A 14,475-nucleotide genomic window follows, 5' to 3' on the forward strand; every position below is an offset into this window, starting at 1 on the left:
CTCTCATTTGTCAGCTGGGCTGAGCTCCTCTACCGTGAGGTGAGGAGCGCTGTAAACGTAAACGGTCATCTCACTTCCTTTTTCCGCCTGTCTCGTGGTGTCCGGCAGGGTTGCCCCCTGTCGCCACTTCTGTATGTCCTGGTTGCCGAGGTGTTTGCCGTGAATCTCCCTTCCAACCCTCGCATTCGGGGCATCTCTTTCCCCGAAGTCGGTTCAGTCTCTCCCATTTTCCAATACGCAGACGACACGTCGCTGGTGCTCTCCTCCGACGATTCCATGAAGGCTGCGCTTGAGGCTTTTGCCTTATTTGAAAATGTGTCTGGCTCCAAGCTTAACCTGGCCAAGTCCAAGGGCCTTTGGCTTGGGGGCTGGAGCGGTTGCTCTGCCCCCCCTGTCCTACTTGATTGGTCTTCCTCCAGGTTGTAGGTTCTTGGCATCTTTATTGGCCCTGGGAACCTTGAAGAAGTCAACTGGCGTCTCCGGATTGATGCGGTGGACCATGTTCTCAAGTCTTGGCGTTCTCGTTCCCTATCCTTTCGTGGCAAGGCCCTTGTTATTAATGCCCTTGCGCTTTTCCGGGTTTGGTATGTAGCCTCCCTCATCCATATGCCGGCCTGGGTGTGCAAGGAGCTCTCCTTTCTGGCTTTCTCCTTCTTCTGGTCCGGCAAGCGGGAACTTGTTTCTCGCTCTGCTGTGACCCAGTCCCCTGTCTTTGGTGGTTTCTTCGTTGTCGATGTTCGTTTTAAAGTCTATGCTCTTCTTGGCCAGTGGGTGAAGAGATTTGTCTCCTAGCCCTCTGGCTGGTGCGTCTCCTTGTCTTCCTGTTTTTGTGTCGCGTTTTGGTGTCTATCCTCTAGATATCTTTTCCCGCCCTTTTTCGTTTGACCCCAGGGCCTCTCTATTACTAGCCTGGCGGAGCCTTAATGGCTCCTTTTCCCACTCGTATCAAACTCTTGTATATGGTTCGTCTACTCCCCTTGTTTGTGCTCCTGTCTTAAACATGTCTACTAGTCTCTGTTATCGTTACCTACTTTCTGAGAACATGGTCCCGCCGCATTGCGTGGAGAAGTTTAACTCCATCTATGGGAATCTGGACTGGCCTGCCACGTCGCGCTCCCTGTTCCTCTTCCATCTTGATCGTCAGGTCACTGACCTTAATTGGAAGATTGCACACGGCGTCTTGTACACTGCACAGCGTCTGGCCTCCTTCGGCTTATCTGTACCTTTACCTTGCTTCTGTGGTGCCCCGGTGGAAACACCGGAACACCTTTTCTTTTATTGCCCCCTTGCTCAGAGCGTTCTTTCTTTGTTACAGTCGTTACTGTTTGGTTTCTCTTCAATGTGTCCTGTTCTCCTTGTTCGTCACGTCCTCTTTGGCCTCAACTCTAATGAGTTGAGGGCCACCCCTTGTGTTTTCGTCTATCTCCCCAATCTCTGTAAATTCTTTGTCTGGCAATCTCGTAATGACTTTCGCTTCCGTAATTCCAGGCCTGGCGCTGTGGACGTCATCGCTCGCGTGAAGACCCGCCTGAAGTTTCATCTTAACATCTTCTTCAGGCGCTTCACGTCGACCCGACGTCGTTGCTTCTTCCATCGGCAGTGGGGTGCCCGCGGCACTGTAGCTTCAGTGGTCAACGACACCCTTATCTTTGCCATGTAGCCTCGCTTGCTGGAGTGGTGTGTGAATTTTTCTGTTTGAATGGGTGTGTCTCTGTACTGCTCGTGCTGGGTCTCCTTCACTGGTGTACTACACAGTAGCCCTTTGTCGGTCTCGCTTGCTTGAGTGATGTGTGGATTTTTTTTTTGCTTGAACGAGTGTGTCTGTGTGCTGCTTGTGCTGGGTCTCCTTCATTGGTGCACTGCACAGTAGCCCTTTGTTAGTTTCCGTTTCGTAACCCATGTGCTGGGTCTCCTTCGTTGGTGTACTGCACTGGGCTTGTATCGTTCTGTCGTATTAGTTTTTTGTCTTTTACCCTTATTGTTTGTTCTTTTGCGTGTGTGTTCAATTTTTGTTTCCAGTGAGGTGGGGTTCGATTCCCCAGCGATGTTGGCGACTGGTGTCCCTCGTTTGCTGCGGTCCCAACCCTAAGGCCTTGCACTCTAGCCATGGGTTGGAGTAGACATTATGGTCGGCAGGCATCGCACCGCCCTCACGGGAGCCTGACCGTCCGCTTCAAACATAAAAAAAGCCTACGCTGAAACTATTAAATTTCGGGTAATGACCCATTTAAAGAAGTTGATTTCTTTTCAAGCAAGGAAGGTGCCGACAAATACATTGGGTATGCAACTAACAGTGTGATCACAGTCTCGCCTAATTTTCCCTCACAGGATCGTTTTTCGATCGAACGGCCAGCCACTTTGATAATCCACTATGTAAGTGCTTCTGATACTGGGACGTATATTTTAGGAGTTAAGCTGCAGTCAGCGAAAAGAAACTACGGCTTCATCGACCTAGATTTTCTCGGTAAGCCGATGTAATTATGCATGATGTTTTGTATGCATAACGGTCCTAATGCAGTGAAACCTTTATTAAGTGGATCCCCAGTCAAGCAGACACCTTCTTTTAAGACTAAGCCGGGTTTTACATTTCTCTTAAAAATGAACTCCTATTCAGTTGATACCTTTATTGAGCGGACGTAGACACCATTAAGTGGACGTAGACACTAAAATTAAGAGTTTCCACTTGCGAATAAAGAACATGAGAAACGAACCCAAAGATGAGCAGTTAGTTCGTAAATTCCCCCACGGGATTTCTCCACGGACAAGATTATGACACCATGATTTATAAACTATTATATGAAAATGCTTTTCTCTGAATAACTCAGACGCTTTTGGAGATTTGATTTTTTGAAAATCAATTTACTCGGATAAAATTAAAAACGATTTTTTCGGCCTCTACTAAGTAACCTTCTTAGTTGATCACTCCTTTGTAAGTTAACCGTAATTATATAAAGTAGCTAAATCTTCTAGTCTAGGTTGAATTGCATCTTGACTGGTTTTAAATAAAAAAATACTGTAGATTGTTGACAGGTTGTTTAAACAAATCTTCTTTAATATGAACTTGTCATCTCCAAAGTGATTTCACCCAATTCCTACTGGCAACCACTCACTCTTTTTCACCTTATAGTTCTTCGTCGGTGTTGAACTCTTGTTTGACGGTTGATTTTTTTTTTCATTTTTACGTCAATGGGCCGTTTCTCCTAATGGCGAGCAACCACGTAGAAATAACCATTGACGATGAGTGGACATGTGTGGCAGACACGTAGGATAGACCTTTTCCTGATTAAGAGCTAAAAAGTCACTTGTTACTTTGCCAATGAGCAAATACAGATGTCGAGTAATCACCAGCTTATCATATGCGATAATGACGCAGTAATTTGGTTTTTTTTTTGACTAAGCTGAAAATGTAAATCGGCCGCCGTAAAGGTTTAAAAGCTGACGTTTCGAGCGTTAGCCCTTCGTCAAAGCGAATTGAGGAATTTTGAATCACGGTATGTGTTTATGTGCAGAAAGTGGGGCTATACTATTGATGGCAACATGGTGATAAGAAAAGCAAGAATAAAGTAGTAGAGGAAAGAGGGTTCGTTGATACCAATGGGATTAAGAGAGCCGATTTGAAAGATAAACCTTTGTTCAAGAGTTTTGCGGCTTTCCGAGCTACCTAAGGTAAGGAAAGGCCACAGACTGCCATATGTTGCTTAGAATAATTAGGTAGATTAAAGTGTTCAGCGACTGGTTTTGATGCGTCCTTGTCCTTCCTTTCTTTCGTCGCTGAGGTGCTCTCGGAATCGGTCACCTTGTCGTCTTCCTGTTTCGCCAGTGTATATCTTTTTGCAACAAGTGCAAGTTATGCAATAAATGACACTGGTGGAGGTGCACGTGAAGCGATCAGTCATCTTGATGGATCGTTTAGGTCCCGATATTTTCTCAACATTGTTAATGAAGGGAAAAAGTTTGCATCGTGCGAGAGCACAATTAAACATTCCGGTTGTTCATTAACTTCAAGTGAACTTCTGACCAGAGAGAGTTGACAGCGGTTACAAATTTGGTTGGCTCCTCTCTGGCAAGGGAGGTAGCGCCGATACAGTCGTCAATGTAGCGACCGTGGAGCCCAGGTTTGGGGCCGTTGTATTGACTGAAAAATTGGTGTTCGACTAAACCTACAAAAAGGATTGCCATAGCTGAGTCCCATTTTCGTACCCATGGCTGCGGCATCAGTTTGTTTGAAACAGTTGTCTCCAAATGAAAAACAATTGAGAGTAAGAGCTAGTTCGGCTAGGCGAAGTAGTGTTTCAGAACTAGGTTCTTTAACAATGCGTTTATCACACAAATGTTTTAGGGCCAGATGACCTCCGTCATTGGGAATAACAGTATAAAGAGATGACACAGTCAACCAATCAAAACAGATTGGACAAGTACCACAAGCCTTCCATGAAAATTCAGAAGCGCTCCGCTTTGGTTTCATTGCAAGAACTACTTGGTTGTCCTATTGGATAAAACTGACTTCCACACTGTCTGGTTTCATTTTATCCATCTTTTTTTCAGCATAATGCTCTTTCGTGGTCTGAATAGCACAATGCTACGATCATGCTCCGCAGAGAAAATACTCCCTGCCTAAGGTAAAGTATGTAAAAGGTGCAAGAAAAAGAATCATTTTGAAAAAGGTGATGATAAAGATGCTATGGTCTATGCCATTGACAGCGATGAAGACCTTGAAGAGATCAGTGTTGTAAGGATTCAAGCTATGATAATATAAAGCCGTGTTTGCTAAAATGTTGGTCCAGCAGAAGCCTGTAAGATTCCAAGTTGACCGTGGATCTAGTGCTAATATTTTGCCGTACAATCATGTGGGAAATATGGATTTGCCCCTTGTCCCAATCCTCTGCGTAATGTTTTGAACGAAGGTATGTATCACACAAGACGACCCAAAGTTAGCACACCAGCCACATTGGAATCACATTTAAAAATTATGTTATTCCCAACATGTTTAGCTACATGATGAAAGGCGTGTCACGCTACTGTGTAACGCTAAAGACTACACCTTGTTAGGTGGAATGGCACCAAGGTCAAGCCTGTGGGGACGTATGCTATGCCAGTTGTAAGTGCCCGAAACAATATCAAGTAGAAAGTAAGGTTGCTGGTCGTCAAGGAAAATCTAATTCCGCTTCTGGGTTGAAACGCCACCGAGAAAATGGGTTTGCTAACCGTGCATAAGGAGACCTTTGTGAGTGTTGTGGAGAATTTGGAAGATGATCTGGTCATGAAATACGTAGATGTGTTTGATGACGGCCTTGGCAAGCTGCCTGGCAAGGTTCATCTACTAGACTTCCCAAATGGTAATTCTCCCAGCAAGGAAAGTGCCTGTCTCAGTCACAGAGAAATTCAAGGCAAAACTTCAAAGGTTGCAAGATCTCGAGGTACTAGATGGGTCAGCCAGTTCGTTGTCGCTGCTAAGAAATCTGGTGAGTTACGGGTTTGCACTGATCCTAAGGCGTTCAATACTGTCCTGAAGAGGGTTAGATACCAGAATCTCGTTATTGACGATTCGCTGCCCGATTTTGCAGAGACTCGAGTGTTTACTAAAGTTGATCTTATATCTGCTTTTCGGCATTTGGTACAGGACAATGAGTCTAGTCTATTGACAACTTTAAGCACTCCTCATGGGAGATATCACAGGCCTCGTTTGCCGTTTGGCTCGTGTGCCATGTGAGATATTTTAGAAACATTTCACACCAAGAGTTGCTGGGTATTTCAAGTGTCAAATGCTTCGCCGATGGTGCGCTTATTTATGGAAAAGATGATGCAGATCACATGCAATTGCAACCTGGGAGTCTATCTTTCTGTCGAGGGTAGGGTGTCGAGGGTTTCATGTCGAGGGCGAAGGCAGAATGTCCAGGGTCAATGGTACCTTTTTTTCCCATGTTCTTAAACTAATTTCAAGATATATAACATTTCAAAAATAAGACAGTCAAATTTTTCTGACATTTTCTTAAGATTATTTGTGTTCCTCAATTCGTTGGTGAAGGTGTCGGCACGTGTAGCCGACATAGCCTGCATCGCGCAGGCGACATTAATACATCACGCATTACTGACTTGCAACAGGCAGCTTGTCTTCTCTGACCTTAATTTCTTCCTTTATCTTTCTACTAGTGTAAACCGGGATAATATCTGCATTGATCTTCTGACTGAGGTCAGAAAGCCGTCTACGTACTACATTCGCAGATTTCTGATCTTTGAAGGGCAACTTACACGATTCTGATTGGGGCTTCTCTTTTATCAAACACTTGCGTACGTGAATCTTCGGACACTTGACTCACTGAATTGGCGGATGGCAGACCATACAAGATCGATGAATGAATTGAGGAACACAAAGGATCGGCAATCGAAAACCACCTCAGAGGGCAGCATCATATGGAGTCAGACGACATAGCACAAAGACTTAGAATCTTAAGAAAGTGTCAGAACAACTTTGACTGTCTTATTTTTGGAATGTTTTTTGTCACAGAACTCAAACCAACACTAAACATACACTACGATTTAATTCGCGCCGAATTGGGTGTTTAGAGTACTTGTTGTTATCATTGTTCCATTGTTTTTACCACAAATATTTTTAGCACTTTCTTACATATTTTATCCCGTTGTAGCGTTCGCCACATTTTTACTCATTTCAACTTTTTCTACATTTTTAAGCGAATTTAGAAAACTTTTTACTCACTTGAAAATGACATCGGAGAGGTCGAAATCTCTTGCTTTTTTATCGCTAATTTTAATCTCGAAATCGATCTCGAAGAAATTACTTGTCAAGTTTTTTTAATTGATAAAGAAAAATTAAACCGAATTTAACTAAAATAACTAAAGAAAAAAAAACTATTTTTTAAGATACGGATTGCACGTGGACATTAGCTCTTTTCAAACGTAGACATCGCCCCGAAAAATAGCGAGTGGGGAGGGGTGAGATAGTGAGTGAATAGCACATGGACATCCCAGTTCGTTTTCAAAAACCTGATCAGTTTTAAAAAAATTTAATTAAGAACCCAGAGAAAGCTCATATTCAATCATTTATCTGGTTAGATTTCTCGTGTTACTGTAACATCACAAAGCGAAGAAATGTAACAAAAAAGCGAAGAAAAAGCGCAATGTCTTTATAAATGGTTTCACAACATGGGGTGTAATGCAGCTGCCAAAGGAACTCTCCTGACATGTCCAAGCTCCAGAGAATAAAACTTCCCGGCCAGAATCGTTTCATTTACTGACTTTTACGTTCTGCCGACGAAAAATATCGGCACGCAACAGCAGCCATCATAGTTCCACTTCGCAGGTTTCGTGGGATTTTACGCAAGAAGTGATTGGCCCCGGCCCTGAAAAATCTGAAAACAAACCTAAGGGAGGCGCGAGGAATACCTGGTCACGATTTCCGGTGTCGGTGATTAACTCCTTTGTTTGCGAAACAGATAAAATCGATTTTTGCGCTTTCCCATATTGCATGATAGTACACCAGTGTTTTTGCTCGATTCGAGAATATGGATTCCTCTTCGAAATCGTTCACTGATGCGGTGAGAGGATAGGAGACAAAAAGTTGGTCGAGGAAGTACCAGATAGAGGACGAAGAGGAGGCAATGTTAATTACCATCGAAACATCACACGAAATTGTAAAGGTAACTGTTGTCTCTTTACTGCTTCGTGTGTTATTTAAGGGAAATCCAGAGAAGGGCAATCTTTTTGGCTAACAATGACTTTTTCAGTCTGTTTATAAAAGATAACAAAATAATATGTGACCTCTGTTTGTATAGGTGGATAGCTCAGGCGATGAAGAACCAACTCCGGGATTCTGCCGTAAGTAAGTATAAAAAGGAGGACAAGCATGTTCGGGTAAGTGTCTTCAGTCTGGCTGCGTTTTAAAATATCTTGTGCAAGTTTGCACGCATCTTTCAGTGAAACAGCACAAGTCATATACGAAATGTGTGTGGGAAATTTGCGGTTTTATTCGTTGTTATGCAGAAGTAACCGCAGTCTGTTGTTCTTAGAGATGTTTTTATTATAAAATGTTCTTATCGTTGTCAAAATCGTACTTGACGGAACTTGAATTGTCTAATCAGACCGTTCACGCGAAAAACTAAGCTTGCGCTTCGATCAAGATCGTGAAAATACGAGCACGTGAGAGGGATTTATTTTCACGGGTGACAAAAATCAAACTTAACTTTCTTTTGCGCTCTTGCAGCGTGCGCTTGTAATTTTGCAAAACAGAAACCGTCCATGAAAAGAAATTACGCGTGAAAAACCACATTTGATAAGTACCACAACATTCACACAAAAATCGGCTTAAACACACAACTAAAATAAGACAAGCTGATTTTTAGTCAAATCTCTTCATGCTCATAGTTTACAGAAACAATGGTTGTTTTTTCCGTATAAACCCTTATAATTCGAAAGTTACGTAACAGTGGTGACACTCATATTTCGAGCTTAGGCTACCCGTGATTTATATATCAATGTACGGGATAGTACACGAAGGGCCTCGCTGGTCAATTTTCCCCTTACCCACCTTCTAAACGCCTGCTACGGACGGGATTTTTCGAAAACGCATGTACTGCGTTTATTAAAAGTGTTTGTGCTCTTTGTCATTGCCCGGCTACGTTTTAAGCATGATGTTTATCCTCTTTGACAGAGAAAAATGAGAAGCTTTGAATCTTGGGAGGAGGAGTTTTGCCCTGGGAAGCTCCAACTTCCGATACGTATGTATGTATGTATTGACGAATATTTACAAAGGGTAGCCCAGTTTAGCAGATAGCTAGTTTAAATGGGGCCCTGTGAACACCCACCTATCCCACCCCTGGGGAGGACATTCACCACACAGTAATCTCGTGCGTGGGAAATTAACGTCTCCTACCCCTAACCCTGCAGGAGACGGGGCCTGCGGTTATTTTGAGACCATGAGTATTGGTCCGGCCGGTGCTCGAACCCTCGATCTCCCGCACAACACAATCCGGTGCTCTAACCAATTGAGCTAACCGGGTAATACATGTAAATTTTGGCTAATAATATTTGTTTGCTTAAATGGGCGGCAAGTGAAAAGAAACAGAACGAAAGGCAATTTGGTAGTTTACATTGGCGTTGAGTCCTAACTGCTTTTTGCACTTATTCCTTAGCCTTTGACCTTAAAAATAAGGAGGCAAAGCCGTCCATGTGCGACGCCGTTGACCTGACAATCCTGCCGGTCAAGACCAAAGTTTCAGTAAGGTAATATCGGTTAAAATAAATAATTTTCCTTATAAACCCATTCGTACTGTGAAGCTAGTCGAACCGTTTTCTGGTCACAATTCGGCACAAAAAACTTCCCAAAATGTTGTTTACAAGTCGAGCCGATGCCAAATTATATTACAGCCTTCGAAGTACGCGCGTGCACGTAGGTACAAAAAGTGACACTGTCCCTTTTACCTTTTGTTTTCTCCTCATTGTTTTTTTTCGTGCTCATTCTAGGCTTCATTTCGGCGGAAAAAGTTTTCTTGAAAACTCCCGAGGAGTTAGAAGTACTTGTAACGCGAGTTGTTGAACAGGATTTTTGTAAGAATTTTCCTTAAAATTAAATTTCTTTTTTAGATTTTAGCCTGTTTGACCGATTTGCGTTCATTTGTATACGGTTTGAAATGTCTGTTTTCCTTGCACAAGTTAGGCGACACAATTGTCTATGATGGTTAAATTTGATGACGTCCATGTGGTACAAGGGACGTGGTTCCGCACGGGCGGATATGGGGGCTTGGGGTGAGAGGCCCTTAAGTGCATTGAAACCTGCATTGACCGGACACCCTGTATTAACGCGGACACGGTAATACAATTTTTCCGATACTAACTGTTGTCTTGTGCCTCGTGTTGATTTCCTTGTCATTGTTTTCATCTCATCCTTTAGTATCAAGTCCGCTCATCAGTCAAAAGAAAAGGAAGACACGAAGAGGATAAAAAAAGGAAGTAAAAGGTGATAGTTACATTCGATTATGTTGTTGTATCCAATGCTAGTTATATATTTCTTGATGTAGGCACCAGTTCAAACGTTTGCATCTCCGACTTCGACACCGACTCTAATGAGCAGTTGTACAAACCCACTTTCCCTATTCGAAGATACGAAAAACTTCTTCTTCTTCTTCCTCTTCTTCTTCTTTTTATCATCATTACTATAATTATAATGAAAAGCTTTCTTTAAAATTTAATCATGTAAGCATGAATTAACATGTATACAGTAAAGAACAGTAAAAGCGGCAGCCTGAAAAATCTAGAAGGCACAATCAAAGAAAAAAACCTTAGAAATTGTCCACTATCGTTTTCGCCCATCTGGAATTTTCGACTTTAGACAGTTTTACAACAAAGTTGTAGCTGAAGTTTCTCAGCTATGGCCTCGTGATATTTCGATCATCATCTTCCGCTGGCTGTAAAGGGGGACATTGAAAGATATGTCGAGGAAACAGGCCAAAGTGAAATGGACAGCGCGTATAAATGGTGATCTTCTGGAATGCAAGAGAAAAGCGAAGGATCTAATATCGTCTTTAGACCCTCCATGAAACGCTACAGGGAGGAAGAAGGGTTACATCGTCATTAAGCGAGGGGTACCTCCCTACTCTTCTCAAGTCAGCGATTGTTCGCCCCCTGCCTAAGACGTCACCACCCATGAAAATAGAAGAGGACATCCGCCCCATCAGTCTTGCTTGTCAAGTGGCCAAGCTATTAGAAGGGTTCACACTAACCAGGATTCTCCCTTCCATACTAGCGGGTCTTGACGTCAAGCAGTTTGCGGTTGCTGGGAAAAGTACGGAACAAGCCCTCGTTTACCTACTCCATTTAATTCTCGAAGCCCTCGATAAAGGGAAGTGTGATGCACAATTGTTTTTCGCGGACTTTCGTAAGGGTTTTGACTTAATAGACCATAAAATCCTCATAGAAAAACTATCTAAGTTCAATCTAGACGCCAGTTTGGTACGTTGGCTTGCGTGCTTCTTACAAGGTAGATCTCAGGTTACGCGCATAGGTACGGTCAGTTCTAGTTCCCAAGCTTTGTGCGGCGGGATACCACAGGGTACCCGTTTAGGGCCTATTTTGTTTGCTTGCATGGTTAATGACCTGATGGCTTCCTGGGGCTTTCGTATCAAGTTTGTTGATGACTTAACTATCATGGAAATTCTTCCAAGAAATTCTCCTTCTATGCTTAACTTCCTTGTGAATGACATCCAAAATTTTGCTAACACCAATAACATGCGCCTTAATCCTACTAAATGTAAGTGCATGACTGTTGACTTCCCTCAGTATAGTAGTTACAAGGCTCCCCCGGTCGTATCGGAGGGCGCTGTTATAGAAGAGGTCTCGTCGTTCAAGCTCTTAGGCGTCAACTTGTCCAATGACCTTTCCAGGGGGACGCATGTTAACCACCTGCTGAAGAAGGCTAACAGATGGTTGTTTGTTTTAAGGCAGCTCAGGAGAAGTTCTGTCCCAGCGGAAGATATCGTCTACATCTATTGCTGCCTAATACGTTCCATACTTGAGTACGCCTCTACTGCATTTGCCAATTTATCGTCCTACTTATCTAAGACCTTAGAGTCAGTGCAGAAGCGTGCTCTCGCCATTATTTGGCCAGGTCATTCGTACTCAGATACCCTAATGCTAGCCGGTATTGAAACCCTTGATGCAGGCCGTAGTGCTGCCTGTGAATCCTTTATAAGTCGTATTCATAATGACAACCCCCTTTATACTGCCGACTTTCGTAAATCTTCAGACCGCTACAATTTAAGATCAAAATCGTACTCACTATCACTCAAAAAAGTCCACCGATCGTTTTAAGAACTTTGTGACAGTAAAATACTTGCCAGTTTAATCATACTCGTTTTCTTTATAGTAAACATTATTCTCATTATAGTATTATCATTTTTGTGTACATGCTCTTTTTACTTGTATGTAGTTTAATGCATTTTGTACTGTATTTCCCCCTTTTTTCTCCTATAATTCTTGTTAATATTATAAACCTGTAACTCAGCATTCTCTGCAAGAGGTTTGAATAAACGATATTATTATTATTATTATTATTATTATTATTATCGAAGTAATGGCGGTTTTATGGGAAGATAAGGGTTACGGATACTTGGGGATAAAAAGCCAGAATTTACGGGATCAAGCCTAGAGACTGGAGAAAATGAAGCAAGTACACAACTATAAACCAAATACTAATGTTTTATTCGAAAGTGGGAACAGGTTAGAAATTGAGATGGATGATGTAGAAGAGAAAACACTGGAGGAAAATAATATTCAGGCTGATTTGCGAAACATTCAAAACAGTAGCCCACAACAGCAGGTTTAAAATGCTAATTCCTTTAACTCGAATTTGCATAAACCTGTACCGGCCGAGAGTGATCGAGTACCTTCTCCCATGGGACTGCCTAGTACAATAATCACAGATCTAAACAAAATCAAACCAAATCTGCCCGATTATAAGGTGTTTCCTTCCGAAATAAAGAACAAAACGTGGGGTGATATTAGCCACGCGAGCTTCTGTAGTATTGCCAGTGGTGTCTACCACGAAATGGTCCACGACAGGAGAAATATCTTCAATGTACTATCTTGCCGTGCAACGAAGGGTTTCATTGAAGAATTAACTGTCTGGATCAAACAGTTCAATGCAGACTCTGATTTGAACTCAGTTGCCTTAAAAGCATTCATGGTGCTCCCAACATTGATCCTGCAGAAACCATCCGCTACCTCTAAAACAGGGAACACAGCGCAGCAATAGAGGGTCGATTAGCTCCCTGGAAACAAGGGAACCTTGACTTGTTGCTTAAAGAAGTGAGGTTTATACAGGGGAAATTTGTGAATTATAGGAAAGCTAGAACGGTCGAGGACGTATCCAAAGTTTTTTCAAAACTGGTTCTGCAAGGAAAAGTGTCAGCTGCAATGAAAATCCTAGATAACGAGAGCTCGTCTGGCCTGCTCGACCTATCACCAGAGGTCCTGCGAGGGCTACATGGCAACTACCCAGAGGCGGCCGATATTGCAGAGGAGAGCTTGCTGCACGGTCCAGTTGATTATACTCCACAAAACGTGTATGATCTCACAGATGAAGAAATTATTTACAACTCAGCAAGCAGGACCAAAGGCTCAGCAGGGCCATCTGGAATTGACTCAGAGCTTTATAGGAGAATCCTGCGCTCTTAGAGAAGAGATAGCTGTGTTCACGAGAAATCTGCTTAAGAAATCTTACCATCCATTCTTTGAGCGTCATGGCTGACGGTCACTCATTTCGACTCTCCGGTTTTCTTTGTTTTATTCTCAGTTTAATTCTTCTATATCGCGGAAAAACGACTGATCAGGGCCAATCTCAAATGTTCCCGTGTTTAGCTGACGATTTCTTCTTGGTTCTACAAGATGAGTTTGTAGTTTCAATGAACTTAAATATCTTCACAGCGTCCTGGACTAGGCGCCATATTGTTTTGCCAATCCTTCGAAGAGGTTTTTCTTCGTCAAGAATCAGTTATTATCCTAACTCTGTTGCAAGTTACCAAATTATTCTTCTCCAGTTGAGCGGCGACGTAAACCCAAATCCTGGTCCAAATGGAGCCGAGCGGCACAATTTTACGGAACAGCAAAAGTCCTCTCGTCTTCTAACCTTTTATGCTAATGCACGAAGCATCGTCAACAAATCAAGCAAATTGGATTTAGCCATTGCCGCTCTGGGCTATGATATAATTGTTTTAACTGAAACTCATCTGGACAGCTCCATCCCTGACGGTGAAATCTTTCCTAGTAACTACTCGGTATTTAGGCGGGACCGAAAGCTCAATGGACGTCATGGAGGCGGGGTATTGATTGCTACGCGAGAACACATCAAAGCGGTTCCCCGTGATACTACACAGAACGATTCAGAGTTCATCTTCGTCGATCTTCTTTTCTCATACAATCGCAAAGTCACCTTGGGAGTTTTCTATCGTCCTCCCAATAACGATCCTAAGCCTTTAGAGGACTTACAAGCTGTTTTGCAAGAGTTTTCGACGAACGAGTTGATTCTTGTTGGCGATTTCAATCTTCCGGAGATTGATTGGTTGAATAACAGATTCTTGCGTCAATCTGATATTTACACACTCATGATGGACATCGTCCAAGACAATTTTTTGACACAGTTGATAAATAAACCTACCAGAGACTCGAACATCCTAGACTTAGTTCTCACTACTTCGCCCGACCTCGTAAACCATTTGGTTGTTGGAGAACCCTTTTCAGATCACAATTCTATCTCCTTCTCGTTATCTGGTATACCTTACGTCCAGCGTAAATCACAGAAGTTGTTGTATTGCTATGGTAAAGCCGACTGGGATCACTTAAGATCGCTGTTATCTCATATTCCATGGCATTGCGCCTTCTTCGACAGCGATATTAATCATAATTGGGCTTGCTGGAAAGACTTGTTATTTACAGCAGTGGATGAGTGCATTCCCAAACGCAAGAATA

At 42.7% G+C, this 14,475-nt stretch overlaps 1 protein-coding gene across 1 annotated transcript in view; it reads left to right on the plus strand.

Moving 5' to 3' along the window:
• LOC111332590 (uncharacterized) overlaps positions 1–14,475 on the plus strand; it is a 109,967-nt gene that overhangs the window by 9,342 nt on the left and 86,150 nt on the right. The gene's annotated exons all lie outside the window — the stretch shown is intronic.

This window comes from Stylophora pistillata, chromosome 7, assembly GCF_964205215.1.
Source record: "Stylophora pistillata chromosome 7, jaStyPist1.2, whole genome shotgun sequence".
NCBI classification, from domain to species: Eukaryota; Metazoa; Cnidaria; class Anthozoa; order Scleractinia; family Pocilloporidae; genus Stylophora; species Stylophora pistillata.